General features: G+C 40.2%; 1 long non-coding RNA gene across 2 annotated transcripts in view; it reads left to right on the forward strand.

The window, feature by feature from the left end:
* LOC116584913 overlaps positions 1 to 22,608 on the forward strand; it is a 169,174-nt gene that overhangs the window by 58,235 nt on the left and 88,331 nt on the right. For both annotated transcript variants that reach the window (XR_004283378.1, XR_004283377.1), the window contains exons 2-3: positions 8,077 to 8,204; positions 10,535 to 10,658. This is a non-coding gene — a long non-coding RNA (uncharacterized LOC116584913). The remainder of the gene's footprint in view (positions 1 to 8,076; positions 8,205 to 10,534; positions 10,659 to 22,608) is intronic.

The raw sequence follows: 22,608 nt of genomic DNA on the forward strand, positions 1-22,608 counted from the left end.
AGTTTGAGACACTGTTAAGGTGCCTGGTCCGGGTTTTCCTATTTTCCATTTGGGGGTTTTTCTCATAAATTATCCATTTGCACCATCACCCACTCCAAATATATCAAGAAAACACACTTAAGGAGGGAATTTCTGAAGGCCCTAGTGGATTAATTTCTGCAAAGGGGATAAAACAGGTTTGATTCTTTAAATGTGGATGGCATTTATTCAAATAGGTAAATAAGTTCAGCCTCTCCCTTCTTTCCTCTGTTTCCAGCTCCTCCCCAATTCTTTAATAAACCAAAGTTGAGTCTTGGATTCCTTTTGCTCTTTTTACTGATGCCAAACTATATTTAAACCCCAAATTCTTTTCTCTCCTCCCCTGGGATCACCAAGCAAGCTCCTCTGAACAACGACGGCAATGAAGAGAAATGGTGTGGAATTTTTTTTTTTTCTTTCAAAAATACCATTCCAGCTTGCAGGCTAATTCCATTTGTGATTTAGAGGGCATTGCACCTTCCCCCCAGAACTTCCCTGGGGAAAAGGATGAATGGCCATCTTAGTGTTGCATAAAAATTAGTATCAGGCCACAAATTATTGGACCCTATTAGGGTTTTCTTTTAAGTAAATTAAGGTTATATATCACAGTCTTCCAAGAGGCTTGGGTGCTTTGAATCCTCCCAGCTAAAAGAACATTTAAGATTTCCTGAAACCTAATCGTAAATATGATTAGAAGACAGGGCTGGTTGTTACAAACGTGGCTTCTCTTTTGTGACAACCTCATTTTAAAATAATAATAGATATAAGATGATGGATCTTACAGCAGAAGGATTTTCAGCAAAGAAAAGGGATTTCATATGATTAGCAAATCATATATCATGAGCTTACCATGAATTTGCTAATCCATCAGGTCACCAAGAAATTTTAAGAGAATATGTGTGTGTGTGTGTGTGTGTACATGCAAGTGTGCGTGCATATGTATGGGTGTGTATATGTGTGCATGTGCACGGGTATGTGTGCATGGGTTTGTGTTGGGTGTGTATATGTGTGCATTTTCACGGGTATGTGTGCATGGGTTTGTGTTGGGTATGTATATGTGTGCATGTGCACGGGTATGTGTGCATGGGTTTGTGTGCATGTGCGTGGGTGTGTGCGCACATGCATAGCTGTGCAGTGTTTGTGTGTGCGTGTGCATGGGTGGGTGGGTGTGTGCACATGCACGGGTGTGTATGGATGTGTATATATGTGCACACGCATAGGTGTGTGTGTGTGTGTGTTTATGTTTGCCTGGGTGTTTCAAGCCACACAAGGGCAGTTAATATTTCCTCCAGCCAGACATATCTGTGTTAATGTGCCATGTCTACTTCTTTAGTAATCAAGCTTAAGCCAAATTTTATTGTCTTTTTACATCTTTCAAGTAGCAAGTTGATATTAAACTTCAGTGTTCATGCACTAAAGAGGAAATCTATATATTGCCTAGCATGTGACCATGCTTTTCGGATTTCATTTAATTTCATAAAAAGTCTCACCAAGGGCACCTGGGTGGCTCAGTCTGTTAAGCGTCTGCCTTGGGCTCAGGTCATGATTCCTGAAGCCCTGGGGTACAGCCCTGCATAGAGCTCCCTGCTCAGTGGGGAGCCTGCTTCTCCTTCTCCCTCTGCCTGCTGCTCCCTCTGCTTACGCTGTCTTGCTCTGTGTGTGTCAAATAAATAAATAAAATCTTAAAAAAAAAAAAGCCTACCCATATTTAGGCAGGAAGACTGTTTTCTCAGGGCAGGTTTCTGCCTTATGGATGTCCTCATACCCTCCATAATGACTCCCTTCCAGAATCATAGTCTATATTCCCTTGCATCCCCAGCCATGCCCCTCTCTATTCTTCTGTTGAGACAGTCATGAGGTACATGACCTTCCGCTTACAGTTCAAGCTTCAGTTATAGAAGGAAGATTGTTCTCACAGCTGCTCACCCCAGCAATGATTATTCTAAAGGAAGAGAGAGGGTGAGTATAACCAGCCTGCTCTCTCGTGGTCTTCACTCCTTCTTACCACCTCATGGTTCCAAAAATTCATCCCTCACACGCTGCTCCCCCAGGCTTCTAGGATGATGTCAGGGAAAGAGCCCAGGGCTGGGAGTAAAGAGGTCCAGATCCCCCTTCCAGTTCTGTCACCAGCAGGCAGAGCTAAACCCATTGCTCTATGTTTCACCCTCCAAGTGAGTCAGCTCACTTCATCCTTAGGTTGCCGTAGGAAGTAGGCACAAGTATGACCCCATTTCAGTTCATGAAGCTGAAGCTCAGAGCAGGAAAGTGATTTGTCCAGGGGAGTAGCTGGCATCGAACCCAGGCATCGGGACCCAACGTTGCTGACAACGGGCTACCCACAGTCCCTGGGTTTTTGTTAAATGAGAGGGTTGCCCATTCAGCCTCACTTCTACATTTCCTTCCAGCTCTAACATGCCGCGATCTTCTCTGTGCCTCAGTCTGCATGTTGCATTATAAAGAAGACAAAGATCCGGTCACCGCAGCTCCAGGCTTAGGTTCTGAGTGGGGTTCTCAAGCACAAGAAGTTGACACAAAGCCGAAACAAAATGTAAGACTTTTTTTTTTTTTTAAGCCCCATCCCAAAAGATTAGCAGTGGGATTACAGATGTTTCTGTTCTTCATTTCTGCCTGCTGAAAATAGATACCACATGTGTACAATGTTGCCTTCCCTAAGCATCCTCTGTTACAGAATTGTGCATAGTATTTATTCCTTTTGCTGAAAAAGACTGTTAAACACTTAGAAAAATAAAAATCTGGAAAGATACATTGCAAGTTGTTGACAATATCTTTGGGTGGTCAGGAACTTAAAACCCTTTTTCTTGTTTTTGGATCTGATTTTTCCACGAATTTATATGGCTTCTGTAAAAGGAATAAAGAACAATAAGCCCAAAGCAAAACAAAATAGAAAACCCACTCATCGGTCCGTCTCCTCCCTGCCCCCCACCACGGTACCCACACAGACTCTGAAATCTCCATGATTCCAAACTAAGGAAGGAAACAGGGTGAGGCATGGCAGGGGGCAGGGGTGCAGAGGAGAGAGAGTTCTCTGACACGGAATCTAAATCGCACAGTTTCCCGTGTGCTTCATTGAGGCACTTTATGGTGGGTAGAAGTCTCAGAAAGACTTTCTTCCAGATTTCTCCAGAGGATTTTCTTTTCCAAGACAGCCGATGGCTTGAAAATGAGATTATAGAAACTGTACCCTCTTTTAACTACACCCTATAGCTTCCCAATCCCTCCTTTGGAATTCTGAAATCCAAAATACCCCCAAATGGAAGGTTTTCTTCAAAATTAATTTATGCTACAAAACCTAACAGTTAATTGATGATCTTTATTCCATTTGTTGTGTTTACTGATATATTTTCCTGCAGGAATAATAAGGCTAGAATACCAAGGGCCTCCCATAGTTTCTCCTGGGAGGATCATGGAGCATATCCAATGTATACACACTGAGTTACCTTTCTAAAACTTCAATAATTCTGAATTCCAAAACAAACAATTTGATCCTAGTGTCTTGGCTGAGGGCTGAGCGACCAGTATCTAGCATTCAGTGCTATTTAAAACTTACAAGGGGCTGTAGCTCTACTGTGTGTGTACAGCTCCCTCTCACAATTTTCCTGCTAAGGTTACCCTTCATGACACACGCACATCATATAGGATTTGTCGAAGGAGCACAGGGTATGGTCTTGGGAGGATGAGACTAGGAAGAAAATGTCTGTGAACAAAGTAAAATGTTAAGACAAGTGAAAAATAATTGCCAAAGGAATAAACCCCTTTTTTCCATCTCTGCCCAGAAAATAGTCCTGTATTTCAAATTAGAACTGCCCTTGGCTTGTTCTTATTTTATTTTTTAAGGTTTTACTTATTTATTGAGGGGGGGAGGAGCACGCATGGGCGTGGGGTATGGGTGGAGAGGGAGAGAGAGAGAAAGAGAGAGAGAATCCTCAAGCAGACTCACTGCTCACCACAGAGTCTGACTTGGGGTGCCATCCCAGGACCCTGAAATCATGAGCTGATTGGAAAACAAGAGTCTGATGTTTAACCAACTGAGCCACCTAGGCACCCCTACATGTCCTTATTTTAAATATGATTTTCTCTTATTGGTAATATTGCACATAGATAGCATACACATATAGAAGGACAGAGTTGGGCATATTTTTACAGATGGGCACTTCAACCTTCATAAACACTCCAAGTGATTACATTCACTAGGATGCCAAGCAGTGTATCAAGAAGAGAAATCACTTTAGGCATCCTAACTTGGGTAAATGAGTCTCTTCCATCAAATATTTATTTTTTCACCTCACAACACAAATAATGCGGAAGAAGAAAGATGCTCCCGAGGTGGTATCAGTACAGATCAGGCTGCTCAAGGAGAAGTAGGCATTCAGTATACAGTTGAAACCTTTCAGGAAACTGAGCTACAAAATTCGTGGGCATTTCCTCCTATCAGATCACAAACCCATCAAAATCCTTTTTAGCCTCAGGCACAGATCCAATCTCTTGTTCACTTTGATGAACTTTCTGTGGATCAAGACAGATTTTGTTTGTTTGTTTTTTGTTTTGTTTCAGTAAGCAAAGACCCAGATTAAGTTAACTAAAATGAGCTGACGGAACTGTTGTGGACTGAATATTTGTGTCTCCCCAAGATTGGTACTTTGAAGTCCTAATCTCCATTGTGATGCCATTTGGAGGCAGGTCTTCTGGGGGTAAATAGGTTGAGATGAGGTCATGTGAGTGGGGCTCCCATGATGCAATGAATGTCCTCATGAACAAGGAAGAGAGACCCAAAATCTCTTTCCATCCTGTGAGGATGATCAGTCTGCAAGAAAGCAGCCTTCTGGGGTGCCTGGGTGGCTCAGTTGTTAGGTGTCTGCCTTCAGTCGGGTCATGATCTCAGGGTACTTGGATCGAGCCCCGCATCTGGCTCCCTGCTCAGCGGGATGCCTGCTTCTGCCTCTCACATTCCCCCTTCTCGTGTTCCCTCTCTCACTGTGTGTCTCTCTACCAAATAATAAATAAAATCTTTTTTTTTTTTTAAAAAAAGGCAGCCTTCTGCAAGAAAGTTGTCACCAGGAACCAAATCATCCAGGACCTTGATCTTGGACTTTTCAGTCTTCAGAACTGTTAGAAAGAAATGTCTGTTGTCTGAGCCACCCAATCTGTGGCCTTTTGTTATAGCTGCCCAAACTGACAGAGAGGGGGACCATACCTTCCAAAAAGGATTCACACATTGACCTTTCACAGAGCAATATATGATGATATGGTTTCTTGAGAGTTAATTGTTTTGGTTTTTTCCTTCAATACTGAAAACCAAGTTCTGCAAAGATAAAAACTGGGAAAAAAAAAAAAAGAAAGCAAGGAAGGAAGGAAGGAAAAGAAAGAAAGAAAGAAAGAAAGAAAGAAAGAAAGAAAGAAAGAAAGAAAGAAAATAAATTACCTGTTAGCTCCACAGCTGAGCTTCAGGGTTTGTTGGTTTGACTCAGGATCCCCAAGCACCAGAGTTTGGCTGCAATGAAGAGTCTCGGTGCACAGCTCGGGTACAATAGTGCTGGAGCAGAATTTGGGGTAATCAAGGGCTGAGAGAAGGCAACCGAGATATCTTAGGAGAAAGATGATCTAAGCAGAGCAGTCTACAGCGGGGGCATGGAGGTCAGGAGGGCCCGGGATTCCTCCTGGCACTGAGACGGGAACGCTGTGGGTCCTGGAGTGGGTTTCTTCCACCCTCTGTGCAGTTTTCCCATATTTGAAACGAAAGCATTCAGACTTGCCTGTTGACATGAGGATGAAATAGGATCATGTACGTAACAAGTTGAGCAATGTGCGAGGCATGTGAGAACTCAATACATTGTACTTTTTATGATCTCCCAATATACCATTCTTACCTCTCCCCAACCATGCACACCTCCTGCCTTGCACTTTTAAGATTAAAGAAATGACAAACCACAGTTTCAGACTTACATTTGTGGGTAAGCAGAGCTCTCCTTGCACAGTTCTCGCAGAAAGCCTCACAATTAAAAACTAAAATAAAACTTTCCCTCTTCAGATTTTTATTTTAACCAGCCCACAAAATTTTTTTATCCATCTTTGCCTTTCAGATCCCCTGCAGCTGATGGCAGGGAAGTCAGACAAGCAGCCTTTAGATGTCTCAGATTCTTGAATTTTCCGCTACTGATTAAAATTCTGTCTCACCCATAGCCTGATCCCACAGGCCCCTGACTGCAAAGACTGCAGAGCAGAGCCTGCTCCCATTTTATTCATTTATTCATCAAACATTTATTGAGCGTCTTCTATATGTCAGGCACTGTGCTAGGCTCTGGACCAGCTCCATGATCCGTGGCTAGGATAACATATCTATTCTCAGAGAGCTCACAGCCAGGAGGGGAGTCAGATATATATATATATATATATACACATATACACACACACACACATACACACACACACACAGACATACAGAAACACACACACACATATACATACACACACATACATACATACATACATATATACACACACATACATCATATATATTTAAATATATATATTATATAATATATAATATATATAATATTTAAGAAGTTTTATCAGGAAGCAGAGGCAAGGTCTTATAGTCCCTCCAGAGGGTGCAAGAGGGGCAGTAAGAAAGCAAGCCGCAGGAGGTGCCTGGGTGGCTCAGTGGGTTAAGCCTCTGCTTTCAGCTCGGGTCATGATCTCAGGGTCCTGGGATTGAGCCCCCCGCATCGGGCTGTCTGCTTGGCAGGGAGCCCATTTCCCTCTCTCCCTCTCTGCCTGCCTCTCTGCCTACTTGCTATCTCTGTCTGTCAAATAAATAAATAAAATGTTAAAAAAAAAAAAGAAAAGAAAAGAAAAGAAAGCAAGCCACAGGACTGACCTTACTGATCACAGGGCTCAGAGGTATAAGACTTGTCTTGTCGAAGGCCTCTCCTCTCAGTCAAGGAGACTTCCAAGAAGGCAACCCTCCTTCTCTCTCCCTTATGATCATTCATTATTATTAGTAGTCACCTCTCCCCACTTTCGTCATTCACTGCCGTGTCTCTAACACCTTGGAACAGTGGTCTGGTACATAGTAGATGCTTGTTATTGGTCTGAACAGCATCCCCTGAAAAATTGGTCTATTGAAATCCTAACCTCCAATATCTCAGAAGGTGACTCTGGAGATAATCTCTAAAGAGTTAATTAGGGAAAACTAAGCTCATTAGGCTCAGCCCTAAAATAATCTGACTGGTCCTTATAGGAAGAGGTTAGGACACAGACACGTGCCCATGGAAGGCCACGTGAAAACACAGGGGGTAGCAAGCTTCCTATGAACTATGGAGAGAGACCTCAGAAGGAAGCATGCCTGCTGACACCTTGATCTTAAACTTCTAGCCTCCGAAATAGTGAGAAAATACATGTCTCTTGTTTCAACCAAGTAGTCTGGGGCATTTTTGTAATGGCAGCTCTAGCAAAGTAATACAACGCTCAAAATATATTTGCTGAATATATCAACGAAACATGTTTGCATTTTAACTAAGATATGTCTAGATAGATGATTGACGGATGAATAGACGATAGGCGAGAGATATATCCATAGATACACAGATGCATAGGAAGACAGAGCTGAGTGGACGCACATGGATATGCACCCTCCCGCTGCCGTCCAACGGTGGAGTGCTGACAGGCTGCCATCTTCCTGAGTGACACAGGAAGTGCTCAACAAATCTGTAGGGTCAGACTGGAGGTTTTGCTTCTTTTTATTCATTTCTATTTTTATTTTACCTGAAGATTTTATTTATTTATTTATTTTAGAGAGTGAACATGAGGAGGGGGGAGGGGCAAAAGGAGAGGGAGAGAGAACATCTTCGGCAGGCTCCCTGTTGAGCGCGGACCCTTGCCAGCTCAGGCTCAGGACCCTTAAGATCATGACCCCAAACGGAAACCAAGAGTTTGATTCTCCACCCACTGAGCTGCCCAGGGACCCCTGTTTTGCTTCTTTTTAAAAAAACCACATTGGGAAAGGTTTTGTTTCATTTTGACCTTGTGATGTAATTGCAGGTGACAAAAAAGGAGAGTAGGACAAGATGGATGCCAGTGGTCACTTGCCCCCTCTCCCGTGCCACCCATTGGTTTGGGAGCTTTCCCACAACCATGTGGCTTACTTCTCACCAGGATCTGTGAGGCAGGTATGAATATTCACATTTACAGATGGCAAAACTGTAGCTCAGAAAGTGCTCTGTTGGATATCCTAGGTCGCGTCCGCGGTTACGATGTCTAAAAACTGGTGTGTGTACAGCATTTTTCTCTCGCTGATGCTTTTATGTCTACCTCATTGGCTCTTCTCATCAATTCTGTGATTTGGAAAACCTAAGTGACTCATCCAGTGTAAAGTATGCTTGCTTAATTTATTAAAAAAAATTTTTTTGCGCTAAAAAATAGAAACCAAGTACGGAAGCATGCAGCTCATGAGGCATGTTGATAAAGCGGCTAGAGTACGTGTGTGTTAAATGTAAATGAAATGAATGGAACAAACGAGAGTGTTTCTGGATGGAAGAACCCAGTCATAAGGTGCACCGTGCCAGCGGTATGCTGGTGATTCACGCCCCCCACCGCCACACCCCGGTATGCACACACCTGTTCCAATTCGTAATATCCACTGTGGTTTCATTCTGGCTGTGGGTGTGCTCTGCCCAAGAAATATGGATAAAACCTGTAGGGCTCAACAGATGATGGGCCAGCTACAGCTGGTATCCAGCTATACTCGCTCCCTTCCCCGAGTCTCTCCAATAGAGCAAGGGACACCCCTCTGCCACGCCCCTCTCTCAACCCCAGTTCTAACCCTCCACATCGCACTAACAGTGGGGAAGACTTGTGAAGGGGCGGGGATGGGTGGGGAAAGAAATATATAGGAAAACGGGCTAACCCAGAATCTAGCCTACTTGCACCCTATCCTAAGCGTGCTAACCTGTACCTTCTATTTTCTATTGCATTTTGCACTTTCTAACATTGATCAAATAAATGGATTCAAGTATCTTACTTTGATCTATGAGCCTTCTTGTTTTGTGACAGGCGGGAAAGCCTGCCTCGTGTTGTACTTGAGACCACCACAGTGATTTCCTACACAACACTTACCACGTGTCTATCTACCTCCAGATTCCTTTTCCTCACCACCCTAGGCTCTTTCCCTGTGAATGCCTACTAGAAAAGTCTGTCTTCCTGAAAGTGGAGTCTTCCTCCCACGCCAAAAAAAAAATAACATGGTGGAACTTTTGGTTCTATACAAAGTCTGATTTGGGATCTTCATTTACATCAAAGCTCTATAAACTTGAATCAGTATTTAAGTCACAAGTGTAGAGCAAACCTTTTGAAAGTGGTCAGCATGATGTGGGTCCTTGCTCCATCCCTGCAGCTCCTGAGCTGTGCATTTCGATATGCCACCCCACCTGAAACCTGGAAATGTTTTTCTGAGCTCTGGCTTTCCTGCCCAGAGGTCGGAGGGGAGCAAATGGATACCAGCTAATTCCACTATTACACTGACCTTGTGTGTAGCGCTGCTGTAATTCTCCCAGTAGCCCAATGTGGTAGGCACTTGAACTACCTTCACTTTACAAAAAGGAGAACTGAGTGATGGGGAGGTTACATGGCTCGCCCAAGGTCACATGGCAGGATATGGGTGGAACTGGGATTTGAACCCAGGCCCTTGGGCTCTTAAGCACAACATCAGTGTAGATCTGGTGGCACACTGCCCTCCCCAGCCCTCCCTGGGATCGCCTCTCCCTGCAAGGTGGATGAACAGGAGCCAGCTGAAAGGTGTGACAGAGGGCAGAAGTTTTTCCAAATGAGCAAACAAACAAATGGACGAGGGAGCAGCAGGCTGGGTATCACCAAATCCAGAGGAGAGTAGCTACTTTTGCTGGGGCGAGTGTAAGACTTTCACAGAGAGGTGACAACAGGGTATGGTCTCCCAGTAAAGCCAGGGGAAGGAAGAAGGAATTCTGCCCCCACAGGACAGTAGATTCTGCTGCTACCAAGCACCCCGGAAAATGTTAGCTGTGGCCATCACTACTCTTAGTTGTTAAAAACGTCCTCAAGTACCTCAAGTTGGCCCTGCACTCCCACTACATTAATTTTCCATCTATCTACCACTTCCCAAGTTCTCCCTCCATTTGTGAATGCAAAGGCATTTTTTCCTTTGTTTTCTTCTGCTCATCCACGCCGCCAGGGTTTCTTCCCCAAGAGGTTAATCAAAGGATTTTGCTCAATGTATCAAGTCTCCCCTAAAACAAATGCTAATGCCAGCTACTAATAATGCTTTGTCCACCCTGCTCCATAAATTCTCGCAACTGCTATTGTTGGTGAGGTTTTTTTTTTTTTTAAATACTGCTATTGTTTTTGTAGGAACATATCTGCTTTGTTACATAACGTTTGGCTTCAGCTTTAACTCTCAGAAGAAAGATAAAACCTCTTAATCTTGAGGCTCTGATTTGGATCACTCCCTCCTTTTCTGGAAATGCAGAGAGAAGCCAGAGCTCTTGCCGAATCTGGAAGCCCAGCCAGCACTTCCGGGAGAAGCCAAATTACAGCCTGCCATGCGTGGTGTCCTGGGAAAGAAGAAGTGGGGAGAGGCGGCCTCGCCAAAGGTCAGAATATAAGAATAAGAGCTGCTGTCAGGGAAAATTTCAGCTAAATGTTTGCATTTTAAAAGAGGCTTTCAAGAGAACATTTCCTCCCACAAAACACAGGACCACGGTTGTGGTATCTTCAGGGGAGGTCTTTACTAGAAAGGGTCAGCTGGGAGTCCGAAGAACACCACCAAGCCCCTTAGACTCAGTCCCATTCCTTACAATGGAGCACTATCCAGATTTGAAAAGACAAGGGGACTATCTATGGCAGACAAGGAAATGTCCATTTGTACCACACGACGTGAAAATTTCAGACAAGGAAGGTTTTGTGTTTTTTTTTTCCTGAATTTTTTAGTCTTTTAGTCTAATTTTTCTTCTGTGTTTATGGAATCATAGACACACTTTTTTTTGTTTTTCTTTAAGAGTCAGAAAGAACCTTACAAACGTAAATGAATCCTTGTATTTTGGAAAAGGAGATCCTTGTATTTACCTCCAGAGAGGTAAAATGACTTACCTGGGGCCACACAGCCAGGAAGGGTCAGGGCCAGGATCATGATGCACCCTGACTTGGTAGAAGTTTCTCAGGGACTGGAAATCACCAGACCCAGATTTCTAGGAGTACCTCCCTCTCCTAGTGGGATCCTTATAAATGTTCCTTCCCTCCAGATTATAAGATTCTCTTTCCTTTGATACCCACACCAACTTGAGAGCAAATTCTCATCTTTGGTTACAGGAGAGATTGAGGCTCAGAGAGTTCAGGAGAGCCATACCAGATCTCAGGGAGGGTGAGTGAAGGTTCCAGATGTCAAATGTAGAAAAACTCATCCCAAACCCCAGGCCACCACATTATGTGATCTGAGCCCAGGAATACCTCTATTTCTGCATTATCCCCCATCCAGTCATGCCCTGAGATCTGATAGTCCTGCTATCCCCTTTTGGATGCTTTCTTCTAGCTGGTTCAGGTCTTTGTCTACTGGAAGTTGCAGGGCCCTGAGAGCGAGCACCCCCTTATACCTCAGGCTCTGGGTGCAGCCCTCTCCACGCCCCAGCCCTGCCTTGTTGACACAGCTTGTTGCCTTTAAACCCATTCTCTAGTCTATGGAGAAGGTGTTTTTCAGCCCACAGTGCCCTAATAATTTTAATATTTCCATTTAAAGGTGAATGTTTCTAGCTTATCTTAAGAAGGCTCTTCATGCCTCAGTCTTTTTTTTCTCAGTAAAATTTGTTTTCTCAGTAATAACACAGAATAAAGGAAACTGTGCTTGACCAGTGCATGTCATTGTCAGTAGAATGACAACAGATGCTGGTGTGGCCTTCAGCTGGAGCGGAGATGTGCCTGGAAGGGGCAGGAGTGCTCCACAGTCCTCACCCCTACCTTCTGCATCCCTCCTTGGAGCCCTGTCCCACCTTCAGGATGTCTGAGTTTGTGCCTCCAGATAGAGTCCCCAACTATCCCCACCCTCTATTCTCCCTACTTCCTGTCTCCGATTTTTAGGCAACACTGAACAGCTTGCATTTCCTCCATATGATTTCTCAGCCTGAATCTGAGTTTTGTTTATTCATAACGCATGGCATCTGTACTTTGCCTGCTGACCCCACCGAATGATACTGGCTGAGTCCAGGCAGGGACATGAGAAGGCAACCCAGGGCCGAGTGTTGGGCAAAAATTATTCCTCAATAAAAAATTGAAAAGAAAAGAATGATTAAAACCATCACCCTTATAATGCTCAGCAGCATTTAATAATGATTGAGATTCCTGTACTTATTTTTTTTGCAGGGATTCTTATTTGAAACATGTAAAAGAATTAATATGAGGACCTATCGCATTTGGAAGAACTATATAATTCTATTTTTTATACCAGTTATTTGACACTTTTTAATGCAATCTTAACAAAGTCATTGTAATGCTAAATTTAGTATGATAGTGTTTATATACACACATGCATTTAAACTATGCATGCGTAGGCATGCTATAAAAATAGTTAATAAATTCCTTAGTGAATGACAAAAAGAAAAGAAATGCATAGGTCAGTGCCTGTCTTGTTTGCTGGTTGTATAGGACAAGTGCCCAGAGCCACTGGAGAAGAGGACAGGAAGCCTCTGTCACAAGAATGGCCCTTCTTTACCAGGATCCCAGGAACCCTCATCACCAGCTCATGTTGCATTTCCTGTCCCTCGCACTCCCATGGGCCTAAAGGGGCCTTTCCTTAGGTGTCCCTGGAAAACACAACAGCATCACTGCTCTCTTGGGTTTCAGTTTTCCCCTGTGTCCAGTAGACAGGGTTTCCCTAACAAGGATCACAAGGTAAGACCTCATCCTAAGAGATAAATGAGGAAGGGGGGCAGGAGGGAGTGGGCACCATATTTTATCTTACCAAATATCAAACACCTGTCTCCCACAGTCTGCTCTTAACCTCTTTCTGTAATTCCATTCAGCTTTTTTGATCATTATCTTCATAGGGGTCTACCCATCACTTACCAAAATGCAGTGAGCAGGGTGATCATTTTTCTAAAGATAAAAATGACATATCTATCCTTCTCTCCCTCCTAAAGTTGATACTTGTCCATTATGGTACCTCTAAGTCTTTTTGCCTCCTTAAAGTGGCTCACGGCTCCAATTTTGTCTGTAAAAGTTGGGGAGACAGAGAGTTAAATCATCAACTAGAGAATTTGATCACTGTAGACCTAGACTCCTGGTAGTCCAGTGCAAATGAAAACAGCAAGCTTCTTTTTGCCTTAATTACCTGTGTAATTACCTTAGCCCAAAGAGACAGGTGCAGAATCTCAAAAAAGGTGTTTTGTTTTTTGTTTTTTTTCTCTTAATCCTTCAGTGGCATAGTCAGCAACATTTATTAGGTGCCAACTGTATGAAGCAACTTTGCATTAAATGTTGAAAGGGAAACATACTCAAGAGACTTATTATAGATGTTGCTAATGAACCTTTAAATAACCCAGCTACAGAAACAAGATCTTTGGAATACCTGAGGGGTACCCGGCAGTGGTATACCAGCAGAAAGGGTTCAAAGATATACAATTTGTGGACCTAAGGAATGTATAATCTAGTATGTAAGATTAAGCAAGCCAAAAAAAAGGGTGGGAGGTACAGTACTTCTGTGATACTGGCTCATAAATGTAGCATGAACCTACGGAAGGAAGTGTTGGCATACATGAACGGTCCACCAACACCTGATGGACACTTGTTTCAGGCCAGACATTATCTCATATTTTTGTCCTGTAGTCATCACAGAGTTTTACAGTTCAAGTGCTGCCTCTTCCATGAAGGACTCCCAACCCTCCTGACAAAAGGAATCACTCCTCACTCAGTGCTTCCACTATGTACAACTATTTAGCATTATCATTCTGCCCTATGTAGAACTGAGAAGTTTGCAAGCTTGTTTTGACCACTGTGCTTCTTAAGGTTTAGAAGGCTTGTCTTACTCATGTGTTTACCCTCAAGAACACTCATTACCTTGACGTGCACAGAAGGGTGCAAGCAGTTCCCTTTAAGAAAGACCTGTGATCAGAGGTTACCCCTGAGGAGGCTCCTTGACTCTCTTCCAAGGATTCCTCTCTTATTTTGTTTTGTTTGCTGTCACAGTTGTTTCTAATCTCAAAGAGATTGAAATTTAGGAGAAACAAGGCACAAAACAAATGGATAAGGTTATTTTTTATCCAGATACACTGTTTATTTCCTGACAAATGCAAGGCCATGGCCAATTGAGATGTCACTGGCCCAGCCGCCACTTCTCTGCCCAAGTGCGGTTCTTCCATTGTGCAAAGGATACTCCATTGTGAGCTGACATGGAATCACTTAATAATCTGCAGGCAGTGGAGAAAAGGGGTATCCGTATGTTCTCAGGCCAGGTGGATAGTCCTCCACATTTCTGTTCCCGCATGTTGCCCCCTCTAGAGATGAAACAGACAATAGTCACAACTCTTTGCTGCTGTGCAGACAGAAGACCAAGTGTTTTGCATGTTTTGCATTTCTATAATTGAAGCATAGAAAACAAGATAACAGAAACCATAAACAAAGAGGGTTGGGACAAAAAATTATTCTGGGGTGATATGTTTTTCTGTCTTTGATGTGGTCTACTTATGGAAAGGAGAACATAATTTTTTTTTTTTTTTTAAACAATGTCACCGTCTGCTGGTCTCACTTGCTGCTTCTGAGCAGGAAGTCATCCCATGGTAGCATTTTAGGGACTCAGAGTCAGAGAATTCCCTTCCAAGTCTTCTCTAATACAGACAGCAATGTATTGATTCACACGGAGAATGATGTCCACTGGGCCACAGTGCCCTCTTTGGCATAGCCAATACCTTCCAATTCCTGCAGGCCAACCTGCTCAGGGAGCCATACCCCAATTACAAAATGCTAGGTGAGCACAGATTAGAACAAAATGAGTTTGTCAAACTATTAGAGTGTTTATCTGATTGGTTCCAAAGAAGACACTGTACCATCGTCTTCTCATCAAGTTCTGAAGACAAAAATGTGGGCTGCTCTGAGAAGAATCTTCTCTGGTGTTCTGTGGGACACTTTCGTGCTTCATCGTGGATCTTCTCAATTGCCTACCTGTTCATTCAAGTTGCGGACGTGGCTTATGGCTCTCATTCTTTCTTCTTAAAAAGACTTTGGATATCTCTGTCATGATTTTTTTAAGCTATTAATTTTGTATTTGAGCTCTCAGAGGGCAATTTTATTTCCTCTCTTTTCAAATTTATGAGGCATCACATCATAGATTGTAAATTTGACAAAAATAAGGAATCAGAAAAATACTTGTTAAATATGAAAAGGTGTTATTGGATCTGGAACTTCAACATGGTGATTAGAATGGGTAGAGCTGGGATGGAAGCACATTCTATTAGAATGGGGAAATGTAAAAAAAAAAAAAAAAAAGGATATGAACTTGAAATATTTCTGCCATCTCTGGATTGTTTCTTGAGCAAATTTGGATACTTCTGGGTTGATTGTTCATATTGACTTTTTGGAGGGTGGGTTTAGGGACTGAAATGCCCTTTTCCAGTTGTTTAATTCCTTTTCATTTTTTCTTTTTAATTTAAATGCTAGTTAATTAACTAGTGCAAACTACAGTGCAATACTGGTTTCTGGAGTAGAATTCAGTGATTCATCACTTTCATAACAACACCCAGTGCTCATCACAATAAGTTCCCTCCTTAATGCCCATTACCCGCCTAGATCCTCCCCCACCCACCTGATTCCATCAACCCTCAGTTTGTTCTCTATTGTTAAAACTCTCTTATGTCTTGTTTCCCCTCTCTCCTTTTTTCTTTCCACCTTCCCATATTTTCATTTGTTTTGTTTTTTAAATTCCTTATATTAGTGAAATCATAACGATATTTGTCTTTCTGACTGACTTATTTTGCTTAGCATAATAGCTCTAGCTCCATCTATATCATTCATTGAAAATGGCAAGATTTCAATTTTTTGGTGGCTGAGTAATATTCATTGTGTAGATACATATATACATATATGTGTGTGTGTATTTATATATATATATAATATATATATATATATGCTATATCTTCTTTATCCATTCATTATTCAATGGACATTTGGACTCTCTCCAATAGCTGACTACTGTTAATAATGCTTCTATAAACATCAGGGCACATGTACCCTTTTGAATTTATATTTTTGTATCCTTTGGGTAAATACCAAGTAGTGAAGCTGCTGGACCATAGGATAATTCTATTTTTAATAGCTTGAAGAACCTCCATACTGTTTCCCAGAGTGGCTGCACCAGTTTGCATTTCCACCAACTGTGCAAGAGTGTTCCCCTTTCTCCACATTCTCACCAACTCCTGCTGTTTCTTGTGTTATTAATTTTCAGCTAATTCTTATTCTTCTTTTAATATTTCAATATCCAAGATGAAATGGTGGGAAGGGCAATGGGAAGAGAAACAATGGTAGAAAGGAAAGAAAGAAGGAAGAAAGATTGCATCTGTCATCCAAATCCTGGATTCAAATTCTGGCTCTGCCACATGCCACCTATGTCACTTAGACAAATGTTTTTCTTACCTTTTCAAACCTCAAGTTTCTCTTTCAGGAGAATACTACCTACTTTCCAGTATATTAACAAGATATTGACCATGAGAACATATATACAACAGCATAAAATGAGAAATAGCTAATAAAGTATAAGTCATATCAGATTTAAAAAACCCAGCTAAAATTTAACCACCAGTGTAAAAGCTTACCTGACTTTCCAGCCGCAGGTGATTTTCCACCTGCATACTCCCATTCCATGAGTCATGCACCACTATTACAACACTTACCATGTCCTACTATTCTTTCATAGGTCCCTGTCCCTTACCATTTTAGAAATTCCTCAGTAGCAGGTACCAATCCATGTTCACTCATGAACCCCCAGACCTGAGGTGGTCTCTTACACAAAGGAAGTCTTTACAAATACTTACCAAATGAATGAATGAATGTCATCAAAATCTCTAGACCTAACAAACTCAGAAAATAAAGGTGTCATTATTAATTCTGTTATGAAAAATTTCTCCCACGCTGTTAAACCCTTTTACTGTCCAAAGCACCAGCACATATGGCATTTTGGATTTCAATTTCCAAAATACATTTGCAATTAACCTCACCAAGGCAGGTCTTTGCGGGCTCTTGATGATGTAAAATTACCCAACAAGAGTCTTATGCATATAGGAACTACTATATCTATTAGTTTCTTCATGTCTTTCTTTTACAAAAAGGAAGAGTGAAGCCCTAACTCCTAATTGATGTCAAAAAACCATTTCTTCTCCATGGTTTTGGTCTTTTATTGCTTTCTGTCATCAATTATAATTTTACAAGAGAAATTATTTCATTTTCCATGTGTTCATGAAGATTTTAATAGTTGTAAGCTGGCTTCTCTTATGTGTGCACATAAGGAAAAAAAAAAGTGAGGCGATCTGGGGAAAGAGAGTAAGTGAAAAAAAAGGGGTGAAAAGGGTGTCTAAAAAGAATTTGGAGCTTAAACTGGCTTGCTCTAAATTTTTCATACTGAAGGCCAGAGCAGATTCAGGGTTTAAAATTAATGTGTAGTTTGTTGAGAGCCTTTTCTTTGTTTTAGCTTGAAAAAGAATATGATGAAGCAAGTTCAGTGGATTTTTCCATTAATAGTATTAAGTGAAATGTTAATTTAATAAAATGCACAGATTTTAAGTGCAGTTTGATGAGTTTTACAAATGTATATACCCATGCAAATACTATCCTAATCCAGATATAGGGCATTTTCATTTCCTTAGAATTTTCTTTCCTGCTCCTTTTTGGGTCCTTTCTCACACACTGCTCCAAATCCATGCATCTTAATACTTGGAGCTCCTTGGATTATATTTTAGTACCAGATAAAAGCTACAGAACCTCGTCACACTGGGACAGGCAAGTTGGCCATGTGTGTGGATGCTAGATGAAGGACCCCAAGCAAATTTTATTAATTCTTTTATTTATTCAAATTATTAAAATCAGATTATTGAGATTATTAAAATTATTAAAATCTTTACTGAGTTCTGACTGGGGGCTTGAGGTAGGTGTTAAGCAGACAGTGGTAAAGGAAAATGGCATTGTTCTTCCCTCTTTGATTTGCAGCAAGGAGAAAGGCAATCAACAAGAAAGCAAGCCAATAAAGACAGAATTTCAGACTGTAATAAATGCAATGAAGTAAACTATTAGTCTGGGTGTAGTGACAAAGAACAGCACAAAGAAGCTATTTTATAGAAAAAAATGGTGAAAAAGCAATTAAATGCTTTTCTATGAGATTAATAACTTTCATATGTCATATGTGAACACTTATATGGCCTACACCAGTACAAACTTATAAGAAAATATTGATGGAGTCAGAACTTCACCAGCCTCCAGATGATTCCCTTGATGCCAGTCTTCTATCTGTAGCAAGAATAATCTATGTAAATAGTATGTTTCTTCACCTTAGTATTTTATTTAAGTTCTTCTAACTCTTCCCAATGCCCTCAGGATAAAATACAAACTCTTTAACATGACTTACAAGGCTCCTTAATTTATGGTCCCTGCCATTAATTCCGGTGATTTTTCCAAACTCTTAATCATACATTCTAATCAGAAAATTATTTTTTTAAAAGATTTTTACTTATTCATTTGACAGAGAGATCACAAGCAGGCAGAGAGAAAGGGGGAAGCAGGCTCCCCGCTGAGCAAGGACCCAGATGCAGGGCTCAATCCCAGGACCCTGAGATCATGACCTGAGCCAAAGGCATAGGCTTTAACCCACTGAGCCGCCCAGGCACCCCAGAAAAATATTTTTTAACATGCATTCTTAATGTATATCTGTTTATATACTACTGTATTAACATATTATTTTATTATAAAAGATATACTAAAATAAAAATAAAATGAAATAAGAGAGGTTATTTGAGTAGCTACAGTATAGAAAGGCAAAAGAGACAGTTTTAGAAATCCACAGTTACAGTTAGAGACCCCAGCACCCATCTCTCAATAACTGATAGAGCAACTAGACCAAAAAAAAAAAAAAAAAAAAAATCAGCAAAGATATAGAAGAACTAAGTAAAACTAGCAAACAATAAGATCTAAGCAACATTTATAGGACAATAACAAAGAATACTAATTTCATTCAAGTAAATGAGAATACTCATTTCATTCAAGTGCCCAAAGAATATATACCAAGATAGAGCCTATTCAAGGAATAAAAGAAATCTCAATAAAGTTAAAAAAAAAACAAAACTGAAATCAAAGTACATCCTCCAACCACAGTGTAATCAAACTAGAAATCAGTAACAGGAAGAAAAGAAGAAAATCTCCAAACATTTGGAAACTAAATAACACACTTGTAAATAACTTATGGGTCAATCTAAGTCTGAATGGAAATTTTAAAAATATATTAAATGAAACAAAAATAAAAATACAACTTAACAAAATTTGTGAGACACAGGTGAAGCAGTGTTGAAAAGGAAATTTTTAGCACTGAATGTAGGGATTAGAAAAGGTAAAATTTTTAAAATCAATAATCTCAGCTCACACTTCAAGAAATTAGAAAGAGAAGGGCAAAATAAATCCAAAGCAAACAGAAGGAAAGAAATAATAAAGATAAAGCAGAAATCATTGAAATTAAAAACAGAAAAACAATTAAAAAATCAATAAAATCAATAGTTCTCTGAAAAGATCAATAAAATCAACAAAACTCCAGCAAAACTGAGAAAGAGAAAGAAAGAAGACACAAATTACTGATATCAGAAATAAAACAGGAGATATTACACTCTTTGTGCATCAAGAGGAACATTGCAATCACTCTACACATATACATTTGTGGCAGATAAAATGGACCAATCCCATGAAAGATCTGAATTACCATAACTCACCCAGTATGAAATAGTTGATGTGAATATCCCTATAACTATTAACAGAATTGAATTTTTAATTTAAAGACCACCAAGAAAAAAATCTCCAAACTCTGGTGGTTTTAACATAGAATTCTTCCAAATGTTTAAAGAAGAATGAAAACCAATCCTACACAATTTCTTTCAGGTATAGAAGAGGAAGAAATTATTCCCAATTATTTTATAATGCCAGTATTACCAAAACCAGACAAAAACAGTACAACAAAAGGAAGAAAAGACAAGACAAGAAAACCTCAGCTCAATATTCCTCATGAATACAGGCACAAAAATTCTTTCTTTTTTTCTTTTTTTAAAGATTTCATTTATTTATTTGACAGAGAGAAAGATAACTAGTGGGCAGGGAGTCAGGCAGAGAGAGAAGAGGAAGCAGGCTCTCTGTAGAGCAGAGAGCCCGATGCGGGGCTCAATCCCAGGACCCTGGGATTATGACCTGAGCCAAAGGCAGAGGCCCTAACCCAGTGAGCCACCCAGGGGCCCCAGGCACAAAAATTCTTAACGAAATTTTAACAAATAGAATTCAACAACATATAAAAAGAATTATACACCAAGATCAAACTCTTTTATTTTCCAGTGATATAAATCTGACTCAGTATTTTTAAATCAATCAATATACTTGACCATATTAACTGCTAAAGAAGAAAAATCACAAGGTCTTACCAATTGATAAAGAAAAAAATAAGACAAGGTTCAACACCTATTCAATATAATACACTCAGAAAACTAAGATATAGGAGAATTTCCTCAACTTGATAAAGAACATCTTTAAAAAAAAAAAAACTATTAACATTACACTTAAAGGTGAAAGACTAAATACTTTTCCCTTAGGATTAGGGTTAGAGCAAGGATGTCCGTTCTCACTACTGTTATTCAACATGTCAGAAGTTAGCCAGTCCCACAAGAAAAAATAATGAAATAAAAGTCATACAGGTTATAAAGAGACGATACTGTTGATATTTGAAAATGACATGATTTTCTATATAAAAAAAACCCAAGGAATCTATATTAAAAAAATTCCTAGAATCAGCCAGGTCATAAGATAAAAAATAAACATATAAAAACTAATTGTATATCTATATGTCAGCAATGAACGTGTGGACACAAAAAATAAAAAATACAATGCATTTATATCAGGTAAAATAATGCAGAAATCCTTAAATGTAAATCTAATGAAGTATGGGTAGGATTTGTATAATGGAAGCTACACAGCTGATTAAAAAAATCAAAGAAGAATTACATAATTGAAGAGACATACCATGTTTATGGATTAGAAGATTCAACATAGAATATCAATTCCTCCCAAACCCATGTATAGTTTTGACATGATTCTTATAAAAATCTCAGCAAGATATTTTGTTAATGTAGATACATATTCTGAAATATAGAAAACCAAAGAAACTGGAGTAAGTAAAACAATTTTGGAAAATAGGAATAAAGTAGGAGGAATCAGTTTACCTGACTGCAAGACGTACTATATAGATATAGTAATCAAGACTGTGTGACTGGCGCCTGGGTGGCTCAGTGGGTTAAGCCACTGCCTTCGGCTCAGGTCATGGTCTCAGGGTCCTGGGATCAAGGCCCGCATCGGGCTCTCTGCTCAGCAGGGAGCCTGCTTCCCTCTCTCTCTCTGCCTGCCTCTCTGTCTACTTGTGATCTCTCTCTGTCAAATAAATAAATAAAATCTTAAAAAAAAAAAAAAGACTGTGTGACAAGAATGAATGTGAGGATAGACACATAGATCAACATAACAGAATTAGGAAACCTAAATATAAACCCATATAAATAAGTTCAACTGATTTTGGTCCCCCACAAAAAAACTAAATCATTAGAAGTGAAGCAGCCTTTTCAATAAATGGTGCTAGAGCAGTTGGATGTGAAAATTACCTTTGAACTTTCTTAGACCTTATACAAAAATTAATTCAAAATTGATTATGGAATAAAATGTTAGAAAAAAATGGAGAAAATCTTTGGAATCTGATGTTAGAAAAGTGCTCTTTTTAAAAAAAAAAAAAAAGAAATTTATTGATTTGAGAGAGAGAGAGCCAATGAGCATTGAGGGGGAGGAAAAGAGAGAAAGGGAGAATCAGACTCCACACTGAGCAAGAAGCCCAATGCAGGGTTCAATCCTAGGACACTGAGATTGTGACCTGAGCTGATGGCAGACATTTAACCAACTGAGCCACCAAGACACCCCTAGAAAAGAGTTATTAGGTTTAACACTAAAAGCACAATTTATAAGAGGAAAAAATTCATTAACTGGACTTCATCAAAATTAAAAATTTTTCTTCTGTGAAAGACCCTGTTTAGAGAATGAAAAGACCAACAATACATGGGAGAAAATATCTGCAAACCATATGTTTAAACAGGGACTAGCATTTAGAACATGTAAAGAACTCTCAAAAATTGTTCAACATCATTAGCTATCAGGGAAATTCAAATCAAAACCACACTGAGATACTACTTTACACCAGTTAGAATGTCAAGAATTGACAAGTCAAGAAACAACAAATGTTGGAGAGGTTGTGGAGAAAGGGGAACCCTCTTACACCTGTTGATGGGAATGCAA

The sequence above is a fragment of the Mustela erminea genome, chromosome 2 (assembly GCF_009829155.1).
Source record: "Mustela erminea isolate mMusErm1 chromosome 2, mMusErm1.Pri, whole genome shotgun sequence".
Classification (NCBI taxonomy): Eukaryota; Metazoa; Chordata; class Mammalia; order Carnivora; family Mustelidae; genus Mustela; species Mustela erminea.